The sequence below is a fragment of the Aotus nancymaae genome, unplaced genomic scaffold (genome assembly GCF_030222135.1).
Source record: "Aotus nancymaae isolate 86718 unplaced genomic scaffold, 86718_ANA_hifiasm-v0.15.2.pri h1tg000028l, whole genome shotgun sequence".
In the NCBI taxonomy this organism is placed as follows: Eukaryota; Metazoa; Chordata; class Mammalia; order Primates; family Aotidae; genus Aotus; species Aotus nancymaae.
This window is the reverse complement of record NW_026988441.1, coordinates 8,554,757-8,571,680: the sequence shown is the minus strand read 5'-3', so window position 1 is coordinate 8,571,680 and position 16,924 is coordinate 8,554,757. Positions and strand designations below refer to the sequence as shown.

The window sequence follows — 16,924 nt, the reverse complement described above, 5'->3', positions numbered from 1 at the left end:
GCCACCACACTTCTCCGGTTGTAATTTTTTTGCTTGTTTTTGTTTTTGAGACAGAGTTTTGCTTCTGTCACCCAGGCTGGAGTGCAATGGCGCGATCTTGGCTCACTGCAACCGATACCTCCTAGGTTGAAGCGATGTCTCTGCCTCAGCCTCCTGAGCAGCTGAGATTACAGGTGTGCACCACCACACCTGGCTAATTTTGTATTTTTAGTAGGGACAGGGTTTCATCATGTTGGTCAAGCAGGTCTCGAACTCCTGACATCAAGTGATCCGCCCGCATTGGCCTCCCAAAGTGCTGGGATTACAGATGTGAGCCACTGTACCCAGCTGGTTGTGTTTTTTTTTTAACCTGGATAATCTGTGCCCCTGCATCAGGCCCGGCCCACAGCACAACGTTCACTCAGCCTGTTTCACTTGCCCCACCCTGGGCCCTAAACATCAAGCTCACCCTAGACCTGGAGCCCCAGAGGAGGTCCCGTCCCACCGACTAAGCCTAGCTCTCTGTGTGAGGCCTGTCTCCCCAAGTCATAAAAGACCTCAGTAAGCAAACAAGATGCATATTCTCCTTTTCAGTGGGCTTCTTAAAACAAAAAACGGTCAGTCCCTGCAGCAGCCTGAAAACGGTTGCCATGGAAACAGCGGTAACAAATGGAGGAGGGAGACAAGCCCCTGCCAGAGCCCACAGGCCTGCTGCCCTGGCCGATGGGGCACAGAGGAACCATCAGGATTACGGGGCAATGGGGAGGGGGGTGTCCCCACGTGGCTGGAGTGGGAGGGGTTTCCTCATCTGGTACCTCTGAGACGGAGCCGCTGCTCTCAAAGGGATCCACGTGCATCCCTGGAAAACAGATCCATAGTCTCCTGCGGATCCTCAGGCAGCTCTGGGGAGGGGTCCCGGGGGAAGGTAACTGTGTCCAGCCGGCTAGCAGGCAGCTAGGAGCCCCAAGCCCCACTCCAGCCTTGCCACATTCACTGGAACCGGGACTCTAAGCCCTGCGGGTGGCTTTCCAGGGTGGCATTGACACCGTGCGCTGCAGCCGACCGTATCTCAGGCTCCCTCCTGCCCCAAGACCAGCGTCCAGTGGGCGGCACCATGGCCATGAGCCTTCTGCAGGACTGGTGCTGGGGCCTGGACATGGACGCGCACAGGGCCCTGCTGGTCACCGGCATCCCGGAGGGCCTGGAGCAGGCGCACATCAAAGCCGCCCTGCAGCCTTCCCTCCTGCCCCTGGGCACGTTCAGGCTGCGACACATGAAGGCCTCGAGGACCGAGAAGGCCCAGGCCGCCCTGGTGGAGTTTGTGGAGGACGTCAATCACGCTGCCATTCCCAGGGAGATCCCGGGCAAGGATGGGGTCTGAAGGGTTCTGTGGAAGGACCGTGCGCAGGACACGAGGGTCCTGAGGCAGATGAGACGCCTAGTGCTGGATGACGGGCCCCCCCGGGGGGGCGCCCACCCCTCCTGCTTCGGAGACCCAGGCCCAGGGGTCAGGACAGTCATTGAGAAAGTTGGCCCCCCTCCCGGGGCTACAAGAATAGTAGCAAGAGGAGGGGTCACAGAAATTGAGCCAGAAGCTAAAAGAGGGCCTGAAGGACGTGTCCATTTCCCTTGGCAAAGAAGGAATCCGAGGAAGTTTCCCAGGAGAGCTTGGACATCAAGATCGAGGAGGCAGATGAGGGCCTTGAGCAGAGATGACAACAGCAGGCTGTACACAGCGCTCCAGGCAGCAGCCAGAGGGCAAGTTCACAAGAAGTGGACCCTCTGAAGCTACAGGGACGAGGCGGATGGTCCCATGGAGTTCTTGGCCCTGGTGACCAGGACAGACAAAGCCCAACAGGAGGAGATGGAGGAGAGGCCACTGATGGGCCGGGCGTGGTGGCGCAGGCCTGTAATCCCGGCACTTTGGGAAGCCGAGGCGGGTAGATCACGAGGTCAGGAATTCAAAACCAGCCTAGCCCAGATGGTGAAACCCCGTCTCTACTAAAAATACAAAAGTTAGCTGGGCATGGTAGTGCATTGCTGTAGTCTCAGCTACTTGGGAGGCTGAGGCAAAGAATTGCTTGAACCCGGGAGGCAGAGGTTGCAGTGAGCTGAGATTGCACCATTGCACTCCAGCCTGGGTGACAGAGTGAGACTCCATCTCAAAAAAAGAAAAGAAAAGGCCTCCAATTTGATGCACTTGACTGTCAAAGAAGGTAGGAGCAGTCACTCCCACATGGTGGCTCTTCTGGCCACCAGAGACATACCTGAAATTAGCCAGGCATGGTGGTGGGCACCTGTAATCCCAGCTACTCGGGAGGCTGAGGCAGGAGAATCGCTTGAACCCGGGAGGCGGAGGTTGCAGTGAGCCGAGATCGCGCCCTTGCACTCCAGCCTGGGCAATAAGAGTGAAACTCTGTCTCAAAAAAAAAAAAAAAAGTGAGTGAGACTCAATTTCAAAAAAAAACAAAGACATTGGATCATTGGATCTATACACATATTTTACTTTACATTTGTTTCCTGGGTGAATTGTAAGCAAAAAGTTTGCCCATAAGAAGGTAGGTTAAGCCAATGATCTTGTGTTGACTCCTTCTGGAATGTAACTCTGCATCCTGAGACTATGGTTCCTATAAAGTTTGTTTCAAGTGCTTGTTATATTTAATTATTGCATTTTTTTTTGAGACAGGGTCTCACTCCGTTTCCCAGGCTGGAATGCAGTGGTGCAAACATAGCTCACTGCAGCCTTGGCCTCTTGGGCTCAAGCAATCCTCTCACCTCAGATTCCCAGTGTTGGGATTACAGGCATGAGCCAGCACGCTTAGCAAATACAGTGTTTTTAAACATATATTTAAAAAAAAGGACTCCCTCTCTATTGCAGCTATATAAAAAGAGGTTCTATTTTGCATCATGAAATTGCTCTAAAGAATCAGTTTTCACTGTAGGAGGCCGAGGACGGTGGATCACTTGAGGTCAGGAGTTTGAGACCAGCCTAGCCAACATGGTGAAACTCCATCTCTACCAAAAATTGAAAAAAAATTAAAAAAATTAGCCAGCTGTGGTGGCAGGCATCTGTAATCCCAGCTACTTGGGAGTCTGAGGCAGGAGAAACGCTTGAACCCGGGAGGCGGAGTTTGCAGTGAGCCGAGATCACGCCACTGCACTCCAGCCTGGGCCACAGAATAAGCCTCTGTCTCAAAAAAAAAAAAAAAAAAAAAAAAAAAAATCAGTTTTAATAGAGTGGCACATTGAGAACATTCCCTAAACATTCATTCTGTTCTCCCGTGCAGCCAGGAGGCTCCAGTTAATTTTCCTGTTACCAACCTAGTTTGTTAACTCTGCAGATTTGTGTCTTTCCCTGAAAGGATAATTTAAACAAAAGAATCTAAGATTATCTTAGAAATTGTTGCAATATCTGAAAAAAAAAAAAGAACCTCCCAAAGAAACTTGCATTCTGATTGGTTGTTTTCCTTGATTGTTTGTTGCCATGGTGACCAGGAGGTTAAATCGCATTTCTGTATTTCCTAAAGAATAAATACTGGTTGGTTTTTTCCCGGCAAATCAAAAAGGATCATTTCTCTCCTTTCAGGAGCATGATGTAATAAAAGCCTAGGGCTCTTCTAGATTTATGTTTTATCAAAGAAAGTGAGAGTCTCGTCTTATCCAAATTAACAGACGCACTTAGTCCCGTGTCCAGTCGCTTGAGTGGCGGTGGCCGCTCTCCGAAGGGCAATTACGAAATGTACTAATATTAGGTACAGAGCGCCACATGGTGGTTAATTAGAGAACAACATGACAGCATCTACTGTAACTAGACTCCCCACCTCCCTTCCTGTCTGTTAAGGCTGCCCTAGCAAATTAATACAATAGGCTTGTTCCTGTTGGTCTTAGTCTGATTGGGACAGAACCCTTGACTGCTTTGACCCATAGAATATGACAGATATGACACTGTGCTGGGCATGGTGGCTCACACCTGTAATCCCAACACTGAAATGCAGAGGTGGGCGGATTGCTGGAACCCAGGAGTGCAAGACCAGCCTGGGCGACACAGAAAGATTCCAACTCTATTAAAAATAACTCTTAAAAATAGTCTGGCATGGTGGTGCGCGCCTGTAGTCCCAGCTACTTGGGAGGCTGAGGCAGGAGGATCCCCTGAGCCTAGGAGGTCGAGAATGCAATGAGCTATGATGGCATCGCTGCACTCCAGCCTGGGTGACAGAGTGAAACCCCGTCTCAAAAAAAAAAAGAAAAAGGCCAGGGTGCGGTGGCTCACACCTGTAATCCCAGCACTTTGGGAGGCTGAGGTGGGCAGATCAAGAGATCAGGATTTCAAGACTAGCCTGGTCAACATGGTGAAACCCCATCTCTATTAAAAATACAAAAATTAGCCAGGCATGGTGGTGCACACCTGTAATCCTAGCTACTCAAGAGGCTAAGGCAGGAGAATTGTTTGAACCCAGGAGGCAAAGGTTGCAGTGAGCGGAGATCACGCTACTGCACTCCAGCCTGAGTGACAGAGCGAGATTCAATCTCAAAAAAATTAAAAATAATAAAAATAAATAAAAAGCACCTGGTCTGGGATTTTCAATAAATAGTTACTGAATGCGTAAATCACAAGCTGTCGATGTTATCTATGTTGATCAGGGCATTTTCAGTCTCAAGCAGTAGAAATCCAAGTCAAGCTGGCTAAAGGAGAAAGGAAAATTCACTGGCCATCTTATTGTAAGACAATAGGGTGGCTTAAAGACTAAAAACAAACTGAATTCTCTTTTCCATAGTAGCTCCAGGGAGAATATCTTTCAAGACTGTGCATGTGGCAATCATTCAGGAACGCAGATTCTTTTTTTTTTTTTTTTTTTTTTTTTTTTTTTTTTGAGACGGAGTTTCGCTCTTGATACCCAGGCTGGAGTGCAATGGCGCGATCTCGGCTCACCGCAACCTCCGCCTCCTGGGTTCAGGCAATTCTCCTGCCTCAGCCTCCTGAGTAGCTGGGATTGCAGGCACGCGCCACCGTGCCCAGCTAATTTTTTTTTTGTATTAGTAGAGACGGGGTTTCACCATGTTGACCAGGATGGTCTCGATCTCTTGACCTCGTGATCCACCCGCCTCGGCCTCCCAAAGTGCTGGGATTACAGGCTTGAGCCACCGCGCCCGGCCAGGAACGCAGATTCTTTCAGATTGTTGCTCAAAGTGTAGTCGCGGGACCCGCAACAGTCCCTGGAAATTCACAGGAAACGCACATTCCCAGGTCCCACCCCAGACCTACTAAGTCAGAAGCTCTGAAGGCAGGACTCAGAAAACTGTGCCCTAACAAGCTCTCTGGGGAATTCTGATGCCCACTTTGAGAGCCACTGACCTGATGCCCTATCGCCATTTGTATACTTGAAGGTGCCACCTCTGAGTGACTTGGTGAAACGGAAAAAAAGAAAGTCCAGAGCAAGAGATTTCCTTGTAAGCAGGTAAAGTGGAAATTGCACAAGTCAAATCCATTTGCAAGCCACTGGGGAAGACCCAGTCATGTGATCACAGCCAACCTCAAGGGAGGCTGGGAAATGTAGTCCCCAGCCAGGTAGCTATGTGCCTGAGGAGAAGGGGAGATGGGCTTTTGCTCTTTTGCTGTCCGAAGGTTTTTGTTTGTTTGTTTGTGTGTGTGTGTGTGTGTGTGTGTGTGTGTTAAGAGACAGGACCTCACTCTGTTGCCCAGGCTGGAGTGCAGTAGCTGCAGCCTCAACCTCCCAGGCTCAAGTGTGAGGCTTCTGTCTCAGCCTTCCAAGTAGCTGGAACTACAGGTGCATGCCACCACACCCAACTAATTTTTTCATTTTTTAAGAGACTAGATCTCAACATGTTGCCCAGACTGGTCTCAAACTCCTGGGCTCAAGCAATCCATTCACCTGGGCCTTCCAAAGTGCTTGGATGACAGGCATGAGCCACCACTCCGGGTCTCTGTCCAAAGCTGCAGCCATACTCCTCAGGGTCCCAAACTCTTTCTTGTTACCTGATGCAAGCAGTTCTCTGGTGCAAGCAGTTTTCATGGACACCTCAGGTGATATGGTGAGGCTGTGTGTCCCCACCCAAATCTCATCTTAAATTGTAATTCCCACAATCGCCATGTATCAAGGGAGATACCAGGTGGAGATAACTGAATCATGGGGGTGGTTTCCCCCATGCTGTTCTCATGATAGTGAGTTCTCATGAGATCTAATGGTTTTATAAGGGGCTCTTTCCCCTTCACTGGACACTTCTCCTTCCTGCCGCCTTGGGAAGAAGGTGCCTTGCTTCCCCTTTGCCTTCTGCCATGATTGTAAGTTTCCTGAGGCCTCCCCAGCCATGTGGAACTGTGAGTCAATTACACCTCTTTCCTTTATAAATTACCCAGTCTCAGAAAGAAAAAAAAAACAGTTAAGATATCAGTGCAAGAATAAAACATAAATAAATAAATAATAAATAAATAAATAACCCAGTCTCAGGCAGTTCTTCACAGCAGTGTGAAAATGGACTAATACACCAGGGCACTGCCAAAAGGGTCCTTAAAGGCTTTGTTCCCCAACATCAGTTTAGCCACTTGGGAACAAGAGGCCAGAAATTGCTGCAGGCAGGGAACAGAGGTCTTAAGCATGCTATGGACTGAAATGTGTCCCCTTATCTCCCAAAATTCATATGTTGAAGCCCCCAACACCCAGTATGACTGTATCTGGGGATAGAGTCTTTAGGAGGTAATTAGGTTATAAATGAAGTCCCAAGGTGGGATCCTAATCTGATAGGACTATGACCTTATAAGAAGAGAAGGGGCCAGGTGCAGCAGTTCATGCCTGCAACCCCAGCTCTTTGAGAGGCCGAGTCTGGAGGATCACTTGAGCCCAGGAGTTCGAGACCAACCTGGGCAACAGAATGAGACCCTGCCTCCAAAAAAATAAAAAATAAATTTTTTAAAAGAGAAGAGAAAGCTGTCTCCCTGACAATGTGAAGACACAGTGAGAAGGTCACTGTCTGCAAACCATGAAGACAGCCCTCCTCAGAACCTGAACATGCTGGCACCCTGATCTCATACTTCCAGCCTCCAAAACTGTGAGAAAACAGAATTCTGTTGTTTCAGCCACCCAGTCTGTTGTATTGGCTCACAGCACTCTGAGCTGACTTAAGACAGTCTAGAGGGGAGATATTGTTAGGAGAAGAGAAAGAGACCTCTAAGAAGGTGAGGATGTGCCTAAGACCCTTCCCAGTGTAGCTCTGGCAGTCCTCAGCCTCCGTCTTCCTTGGGTCCTCATGGATGACAAAGAAGCCCCCTTCACAAAAAAGTACCATTGACTGGGTCTGGAAAAGACCCAGTGGGACTCACAGGAGCTTACATCAGGGTCACTGGAGTCAAGTGCCACCATGCCACAGACTCACCACATCTGGGATCTCACCACTAGCACTAAATCTGGGAATAGGAAACCTCACCCAGTGGGGAGCCCAAGGAGCAAGCTTCTAGTCTGGGAAATCCTGTCTCTTTTGATGGCACTCCCAATTCCTCCTTCCTTGGCTCTAATCCACACTTATTACTGTGGTCTACAGAGCCCTGTGTGTCTAGCTCCTGCACAGTAATCCAAGTAGCAAAAACACTTTCTATTTATTAAAATTCATTCTCCCATTCTTCCCTTTAGTAATAAGAGGATTGTGGTTGCCCAATTAGAAGCAACATCTGGGCTGGGCATGGTGGCTCATGCCTGTAATCCCAGCACTTTGGGTAGCCAAGGTGGGAGGATCATTTGCACCCAGGAGTTCGAGACCAGCCTTAGCAGTGTAGTGAGACCCCATCTCTATGAAAGAAAAGAGAGACAGAGAAACAAACAAATAAACATCTGCCAGCCTCCCTGTTAACTAAGTATGCTCATGCACCTAAGTTCAAGCCCTTACGAGGTCAAGTGATGTGTACAGCTTCCGGTCAGCTCCTCATAAACAAAGATGCTGGCCCTTGACTGTCTTCCTTTCTCCTTCCTGGCTGGGGAACAATTACAGCACGAACATATCTAAGATAGAAGCCATTTGTTAAAGATATCAAAACCGGGCTGGGCGCGGTGGCTCACGCCTATAATCCCAGCACTTTGGGAGGCCGAGGAGGGTGGATCACGAGGTCAAGAGATCGAGACCATCCTGGTCAACAAGGTGAAACCCTGTCTCTACTAAAAAATACAAAAATTAGCTGGGCATGGTGGCGCGTGCCTGTAATCCCAGCTACTCAGGAGGCTGAGGCAGGAGAATTGCTTGAACCCAGGAGGTGGAGGTTGCGGTGAGCCGAGATTGAGCCATTGCACTCCAGCCTGGGTAACAAGAGCGAAACTCCGTCTCAAAAAAAAAAAAAAAAAAAAGATATCAAAACCAATTCACCAGCCTGAACACTCTCATGAAGCAAAAGTGTCTGCCTGCCCCAGTCAGGTCACCTACTTTTGGATAGAGGGAGAGAGAGAGAAAAAAAGTTAAGCCACAGTCTTTCATTAGATCTTTTCACTGTCTCAAACTCTTTTTTGTATTTTTCATCTTTTATTTCCTTTGTGCATCAGTCTAGATATTTTCTAGTGGCCTGACTTGATCCTGTCTTCTGTTGTGTCTAATCTGTTGTTAAGCACATTGACTGAATTACTTGTTATTATTATTATTATTTGTGTGATTTTAAGGGGTGCAAGTGCAGTTTTGTTACATGGATATTTGCATAGTAGTGACGTCTGGACTTTTGGTGTAACCATCACCTGAATGGTGTACTTTGTATCCATTAAGTCACTTCTCATCCCTCATCCCCTACCAGGGCCTCACTCTTCTCAGTTTCCAATGTCTATTATTCCACACTCTATCTGTGTATACATATTATTTAGCTTCCACTAATAAGTGAGAACACAGGGCATTTGACTTTCTGTTTCTGAGTTATTCCACTTAAGAAAATAGCCTCTAGTCCCATCCATGCTGCTGCAAAATACATGATTTCATTCCTTTCTATGGCTGAGTAGTATTCTATTGTATGGGTGTGTGTATGTGTGTGCATGCATATATATATATATATATACACACACACACACACACACACATACACGCACACACATATATACATACATATATGTGTGTGTGTGTGTGTATATATATATATATAACATTTTCTTTATACAATCATCTATTGCTGAACACTTAGGTTGATTTCATATTTTTGCTATTGTGGATAGGACTGCTGTAAACGTACAAGTGCAGGTATCTTTTTTTTTCTTTTCTTTTTTTTTTTGAGATGGAGTCTTGCTCTGTTGCCCAGGGTGGAGTGCGGTAGTGTGATCTCTGCTCACTGCAACCTCTGCCTCCTGGGTTCAAGCAATTCTCATGCCTCAGTCTCCTGAGTAGCTGGGATTACAGGTGTGTGCCACCATGCCCAGCTAATTTTTTGTATTTTTTGTAGAGATAGGGTTTCTCCATGCTGATCAGGCTGGTCTTGAACTCCTGACCTCATGTGATCCACCCATCTCAGCCCCCCAAAATGTTGGGATTACAAGCATGAGCCACAGTGCCTGGCTATCCTTTTGATGTAATGATTTATTTTCCTTTGGGTATATACCCCATAGTGGAATTGCTGGGTCGAATGGTAGTTCTATTTTTATTTTATTTTTTTAGAAATTTCCATACTGTTTTCTGTTTTCTATGGAGATTGTACCAATTTACACTCCCACCAACAGCATATAAATGTTCTACTTACTGAATTCTTAATTTCAGTTATGGTACTTTTCTACTCTAGAATTGCCAGTTCTCTGGTAAAATTACCCATCCTTTCATATAATCCCTACTTTTTTTCTCTTTTGTCTTGAGCATATTAATTCTGGCTATTTAAGATCCTTGTCTGGTAACTCCAATGTTAATATTAGCCATGGGTCTATTTATACTATCTGTTTTTTCTCTTGCTTTTCAGTCATTTCGTCTTGCCTCTGGCATGCCTAGCTTTTGAATGCCAGGAATTGTATATGAAAAATTGTACATGTTCCTCCAGAAATTCTCCTTATGCAGATAGAGTGGGGCTCATCACTTTAATTCAGTCAAAAACTGGGCTGAATCTAGACTGGGTTGCCATTTTGGAAAGGCTCTGTGCATATCTAGTTTGCACTTGCTCATGAATTTTCAACTTGGAGCCTGGGTTATAACCTGGGGGTCCATGGCCCTGGCAGTTCTTGAACTCTTCTTGTCTTTCCAGTATTACAAGTCTGCCAAAAGTCTATTCTGCTTTTCAGAGGCTTTCTTATTAGCATCTTAGACTCTACCCCATGTAGCTTCAGAGTTCTGCAATGTCCTAAAACAAGAACCAGAAAATCATTAGGCTTTTTTTAACTTCTCCTTTCCCCAGGTCCTAGTCCTTCAAGTCTAATTTTGTCCTTCCTGCTCTGTGAGTGTCTGAGAAGGATTCTTCTGCCCAACTCATCTGCCCAGCACTTCAGTCTCCTTCCCTATGCCCAGAAGCATCAAATGCCCTGGAGGCAGGAACTACAGAATGTTGGCTCAGCTCACCTCACTATACTGTTTCCCCATATTTGGAATTTTGTTCTCTTGACTCCTAGTTGCCTCAGCAGCTCACCAATGCTTTGAAATAACCATTGCTGCTTTTTCCTTTTTTTTTTTTTTTTTTGAGACAAGAGTCTCACTCTATCACCAGGCTGAAGTGCAGTGGCACGATCTTGGCTCACTGTAACCTCTGCCTCCTGGGTTCAGGCAATTCTCGTGCCTCAGCCCCCCGAGTAGCTGGGATTAGAGGCACGTGCCACCACACCCAGCTAATTTATATATTGTTAGTAGAGATGAGGTTTCACCATGTTGGCCAGGATGGTCTCAGTCTTCTGACCTTGTGATTCACCTGCCTCAGCCTCCCAAAGTGTGGGGATTACAGGCATGAGCTACCATGCCCAGCCACTTTTTACATTTTTAATTGGCTTTTCAAATTACTCCTAGCAGCACAGTAGTCTTTCACAAATGATTTCATCATATTTAGAATCATGGGTTGTTGTATTTTGAGATTTTTGGTATTCACAGCTTAGCCTGTACCCTGACTAACACATAACTTAGATGGTATGGTGCTGCAGTAACAAAACCCTAAAATATGTGACATTAGCTTAACAATCAGGCAACAGGTAATTTAAAAAACAGATTTTCAGCTGGGCACAGTGGCTCACACCTGTAATCCCAGCACTTTGGGAGACTGAGGTGGGCAGATCACCTGAGGTCAGGAGTTCAAGACCAGCCTGGCCAATATGGTGAAACTCCATCTCTATAAAAATACAAAAATTAGGCAGGCATGATGGCAGGTGCCTGTAATCCCAGCTACTCGTTTGGCTGAGGTGGGAGAATTGCTTGAACCCAAGAGGCAGAGGTTGCAGTGAGCCCAGATTATGCCGTTGCACTACAACCTGGGTGACAGAACAAGACTCTATCTCCAAAAAATTAAACAAGTTTTGCAGACCTCATAGCCAATGACCCCATGGGTAAAATCATTTGATAGAAAAGTCATCTGCAATAACATAGAACACAGTTCACATGCTTATGAAGTCTCTGGTTTAGGGAGCTTTTTTAAAATAGGGTTTTTATAATTATAGTAGAATATATATAACATAAAATTTGCTATTTTAACCACATTTAAGTGTACAATTAAGTGGTATTAATTACATTCATAATGTTGTGAAACCATCACCACTATCAATTTCTAGAACTTTTCATCACCCCAAACAGAACTCTGCAACTGTTATTTAGGGAATAATTTGTTGTTATAATTTTAAAATTGAGATACTATTCATCTACTACAAAACTCACCTCCTCTAAAGTATACAATTTAGCATATTATATATTCACAAAGTTGTGCAATCATCACCACAATCTAATGCTTGACCTCTTTCATTGCCCGAAAAAGAAACCCCATACCCATTAGGAGTCACTCTCCATTCTCTTCCATCCCCAGCCCTTGGCAACCCTAATCTACTTTCTGTCTATGTAGATTTGCCTGTTCTGGACATTTTATAAGGATAGAATCATACAGTATGTAGCCTTTTGTGTCTGGCTTCTTTCACTCAACATAATGTTTTCTGGGTTCATCCATGTTGTATCATGTGTCCAAATTTCATTCTGTTTTTAATGGCTGAATAACATTCCATTGTATGGGTATCCTCAATTTTATTTATCTATTCATCAGTTGAGAGATATTTAGGTTATTTCTATTTTGGAAATCTTATAAATAATACTGCTCTAAACATTCATGTATGAGTTTTTGTGTGAACATATGTTCTTGGGTATATATCTAGGAGTGGAATTGCTGGGCCATATGGTAACTCTATGTTTAACTTTTGAAGAACTGCCAAGTTGGTTTCCAAAGTTGCTATACAATTTTACATTCCCCACCAGCAATGTAAGAGAATTATAATTTTTCCACATCTTTTCCAAGACTTGTTATTGTCTGTCATTTTTATTATAGCCATCATAGTGGGTGTAAAGTATCTCATTGTGATTTTGATTTGCATTTTCCTAATGACTAATGATGTTGCCTTCTTTTCACGCACTTCTTGGTCATTTGTATATCTTCTTCAAAGTAATGTGTGTTCAAATTGTTTTCTCATTTTAAATTGGGATTGTTTATATTTTGTTGTTGTTGAGTTGCAAGAGTTATACTATATATAATACACATATAGTATATATACTGGATGCTAGATTCTAACTTTATATATAATTTACAAATATTTTATCCCATTCTGTTTGTTGTCTTTTTACTTTCTTGATGGTACCCTAAGCATGAAAGTTTTACAGTTTGATAATGTCCCATTTATCTTTTTCTGTAGTTGTTTATCCCTTTCATGACATATTTAAGAAACCATTGCCTAGTCTAAGATCATCAAGACCTACTCAATGTTTTCTTCTAAGATTGAATAGTTTTAGCTGTTACAATTAGGTCTTTGATTTGTTTTGAGTTAATTTTTGTATATGGTGTGAGGTAGGGGTCTAGCTTTATTCTTTTGCTTGTGAATATCCAATTATCCCAGCACCATTAGTTAAAAAGGCTATTCCTTCCCCCATTAAATGATCATGGCACTCTTGTTGAAAATCAATTTACCATGAATGTGAGAGTTTATTTCTGGACTCTCAATTCTATTCCATTGATCTATATGTCTGCAGGGGAATGATTTTTAAAAGGCAGAATATTGATGTATTCTAGCTACTTCCTGCTGCTTTTAACAAATAATAGGTCAGAAATGCTCCCAGGCAAGAATTGGCCACTTCACGAACAATGATGGACAGAAGTAAAATTCAGCAAAGGAAAGAGGCATTTTCTTTCTTTAGCCTAACATCTAAATGTATTGTGAGTCTTGAGGCTTGGAGTCTTACAGATTGACAAGGTTACTACCTCTAAGCAACAAGAGAGAGACTTCAAGCCTTTTGAGGATTGACATTAAGATTTCATGGCCAGAAAATGAGAATCAGACCAGTAGCAAAAATCTGATTCCATATATTATTGTTCCATTCAAGATTGTTGTTTCCAATGGTCTCAAATAGCTGCTATAAATATAGGGTGATCACAGGAACTATCAATGGCTTACAGACACCTTATGCAAGCTCACTGCACCATCTGTAAAGCTGTCTTGCCAAAGAGTGAGATTTAAATTTGATTGAGCTTCTAATTCTAAATACTAGTTTACAGGATAAACAGGGAACAGAGGAATACATTAAGAAACCCTGCAGGGATGCAGTCAGCAGAATTCAGAATGTGGAAAAGCTATAGGAGAAAATGACCTGGTTTCTCCAAAAAATAACTGCAAGAAATTAAATAATGATCCATGCTACAATATGGATGAATCTTAAAAACATTATGCTAAGTGAAAGAAGCCAAACACAGAAGCCCACATATTGTATGGTTTCATTTATATGAAATAACCATAATAGGCAAATCTGTAGAAAAGGAAGAAAGTGAGTGGTTGCAGGGGCTGCCAACTGGCTTGGGGTTTCTTTTTTGGGGTGATGAAATGTTCTAGAATTAGATAATGGTAATAGTTGCACAACTCTGTGAATATACTAAAAGCCATTGAATTGTAACCTTTAGATGGATGGATTATATTATTTTCTCTAAATAAAGCTGTTTAAAAATCACAAAGTAAAAAGAAGGGAAGATGTATTAGTTGGATGAAATATATGGACTTTGTTTTGATCCTGATTGAAAATGTTTTAAATTATGAGACATTTGGACAAATTTAACTGACTAGATACTTGGTGATATTAAGAAAGTATTGGCCAGGCACAGTGGCTCATGCATATAATCTCAACACTTTGGGAGGCCAAGGTGGGAGGACTGCTTGAGCCCAGGAATTCGTGACCAGCCTGAGCAACATAGCAAGACCCCATCTCTACAAAAATAATAATAATCATAATAAATTAGCCAGGCATGGCAGCATACACCTGTAGTTCCAGCTACTTGGGAGGCTGAGGTGGGAGAACCACTTGAATCCAGGAGGTGGAAGATGTAGTGAGCCATGATCATGCCACAGCACCCCAGCCTGGGCAATGGAGCAAGACCCTGTCTCAAAAAAAATTAAGAGAAAATATTTTTAATATGGGGGGGGTATTGTAATGATATTATAATTATATTTTTAATAGTAGTTGTCTCTTGGAGATACATACTGAAGTGTTTATGGGTTAAATACCATGTCTGAAATTTGCTTTAAAATAATCAAATCATAACGGAAAGTAGGAGGATATAGATGAAATGAGACTGACATATATTGAGAATTGTTGAACATAAGAAGGTTCATTATACATTTGCTCTGCTTTTGGACAGTTCAAAATTGCCCATAACAAAAAGAAAAAGAAAAATCAGAATTATTAAGAATTATATCTAGAAGAGATCTTGAGGGGTGGGACTCATAAATGGAATTGATTGGAATCAAACAGACCAAAAACTTAACAAGCATTTGAGAAAATTTTCTTACTAAGGCAAACATAAGCCTGATCTATAAAAGACTAATTGCTCAATATCTCAGAGAGGTGAGCTGAATTCTGCTGTTGCTTTTGCCATAGGGCACTTGTTTATTCTGGGAGCAAGCAGGAGGCAGATTTTACCAATCTGGGCCTTTTACCAATAGACAGCCACTTACTGGTGGAGAATGGGGTCAGAGCTACACTCTGAGGCTTTGGCAGAGACTCGAGACGGCTCAAGGGCAGAGGTATTTTCCCCTTAGGATATCTGCAAAACCTACACCCAGGTGATGCAGGACATTGAAAATCTAAGCAAAAAGTCTCTGGAAAGCAGAATGGAACTTTCAGTTGTCTCACAGCTAAAGCTTAGACTTTAGGATTCACTGGAGAAGAGCCTAGAATCTGAGATACCAGATTCTCAGACGAAAACTTGAGAAGTGTGCATTAACCAGAGGTAGAGTAAGCATTACCAGGACTGCAACCACCCCTGACTTACTACAGTTTCTGACTGGGCTAAGACAGACATCCACAACTTAATAAACTTAACACAGAAAAGACTAAATCCCCTCTGAAGGAAGATAAATTATCTAAAATATCTACAACTTTTACACCCAATGATCAGCATTCAGTCAAGCATTATTAAACATACCAAGGAAATGATCATATGACAGAACACCAAAAGAAAAAACAGACACTAGAAACAGCCCCACAAATAAAAATTTAAAAAATAATTTTTTAAAGAATTGGTATGTGTAAAAAATTCAAATGGAAGTTCTGGAATGGAACATTTTAATATCTGAAATTAAGTACTTATTAGATGGTTTTAACAGCAAATTAGACATAACAGAAGAAAAGATTAACTGAAAGCCATGTAACTCAAAGGCATGTCAATGGAAAATATCCAAAACTGAACCACCAAAAGAAAAATAATTGAAATAAAGAAACAAGCACCAGGAATATGTGACACACAGCATAAAGGTCTAACATACATGTAATTGGAGTCTCTGAAGACATCCAGAGAGGAAATGGTGCAGAAGCAATATTGGAAGACATAACATCTGCAAATGTTTCAGAACTGATGAAAGACACCAATCCACAAATTCAAGAAGTTTTTCAAACCCAAAATAAAATAAACACAAAGGAAATCAAACACAGACACATTATAGTAAAACTCCTAAAAGACAAAGGCAAAGAGAAAAGTCTTAAAAGCAGTCATATAAAATAGGGTACATTACCTTCAAAGGAGGAGGATTAAAGCTGACAGCCGACTTCTCAACCAGAAGACAATGAATTCTATTTTTTAAGTGCTGAGAGAAAGTAAATGCCAACCTAGAATATATACTTAGTAAAAATAAGATTATGACATACTGTAGTCCCAGCTTAAATATACTATACAAGATTCTTTTTAACTTTATGGCCTCAAACTAATATTGAGTTACTTAATGAATAATCTTTGAACACCTAGATAACTTATAAGTATGGGTCAATATATAAGATTTTAAAAAGAAAATGAGAAAGAAAAACAGACTGTATCATACTATCTGGATGATGGGCAGAAACAGTAAAACTAGAATTTGATTTTTTTTCTGTCTTTAAAATGGCAAAGGGATCTTAAAGTATTCAGTCCGCTCTCAGTAGGACATAGTGAAAAGTTATTCTTTACCTTTTGTGAAATTTGTCCAGATAGCAGAGGTTCTTGCCTTACTAAATACTCTTGTTTGAGAAGATTTAACTTTTTCTTTCTTTTTGTTGACTTTTGTCATATTGTTGTTTATTTTTAAAACATGCAGTAAAAGATTCTCACTTAGAAAGAACTAAATTCCCTTATAGTTACTCCTACTATATTTATTTGTATGTTATTTGAGACAGAGTTTCACTCTGTCACCCAGGCTGGAGTGTAGTAGTATGATCTTGGCTCACTGCAACCTCCACCTCCCGGGTTCAAGTGATTCTCCTGCCTCAGCCTCCCAAGTAGCTGGGACTACAGGTGCCTACAACCACA

The 16,924-nt window shown here is 42.9% G+C and overlaps 1 pseudogene; it reads left to right on the top strand.

The window, feature by feature from the left end:
• Positions 1 to 1,093: 1,093 nt before the first annotated feature.
• LOC105713019 (paraneoplastic antigen-like protein 8B) lies at positions 1,094 to 5,377 on the top strand (annotated as a pseudogene).
• The last annotated feature ends 11,547 nt before the right edge of the window (positions 5,378 to 16,924 follow it).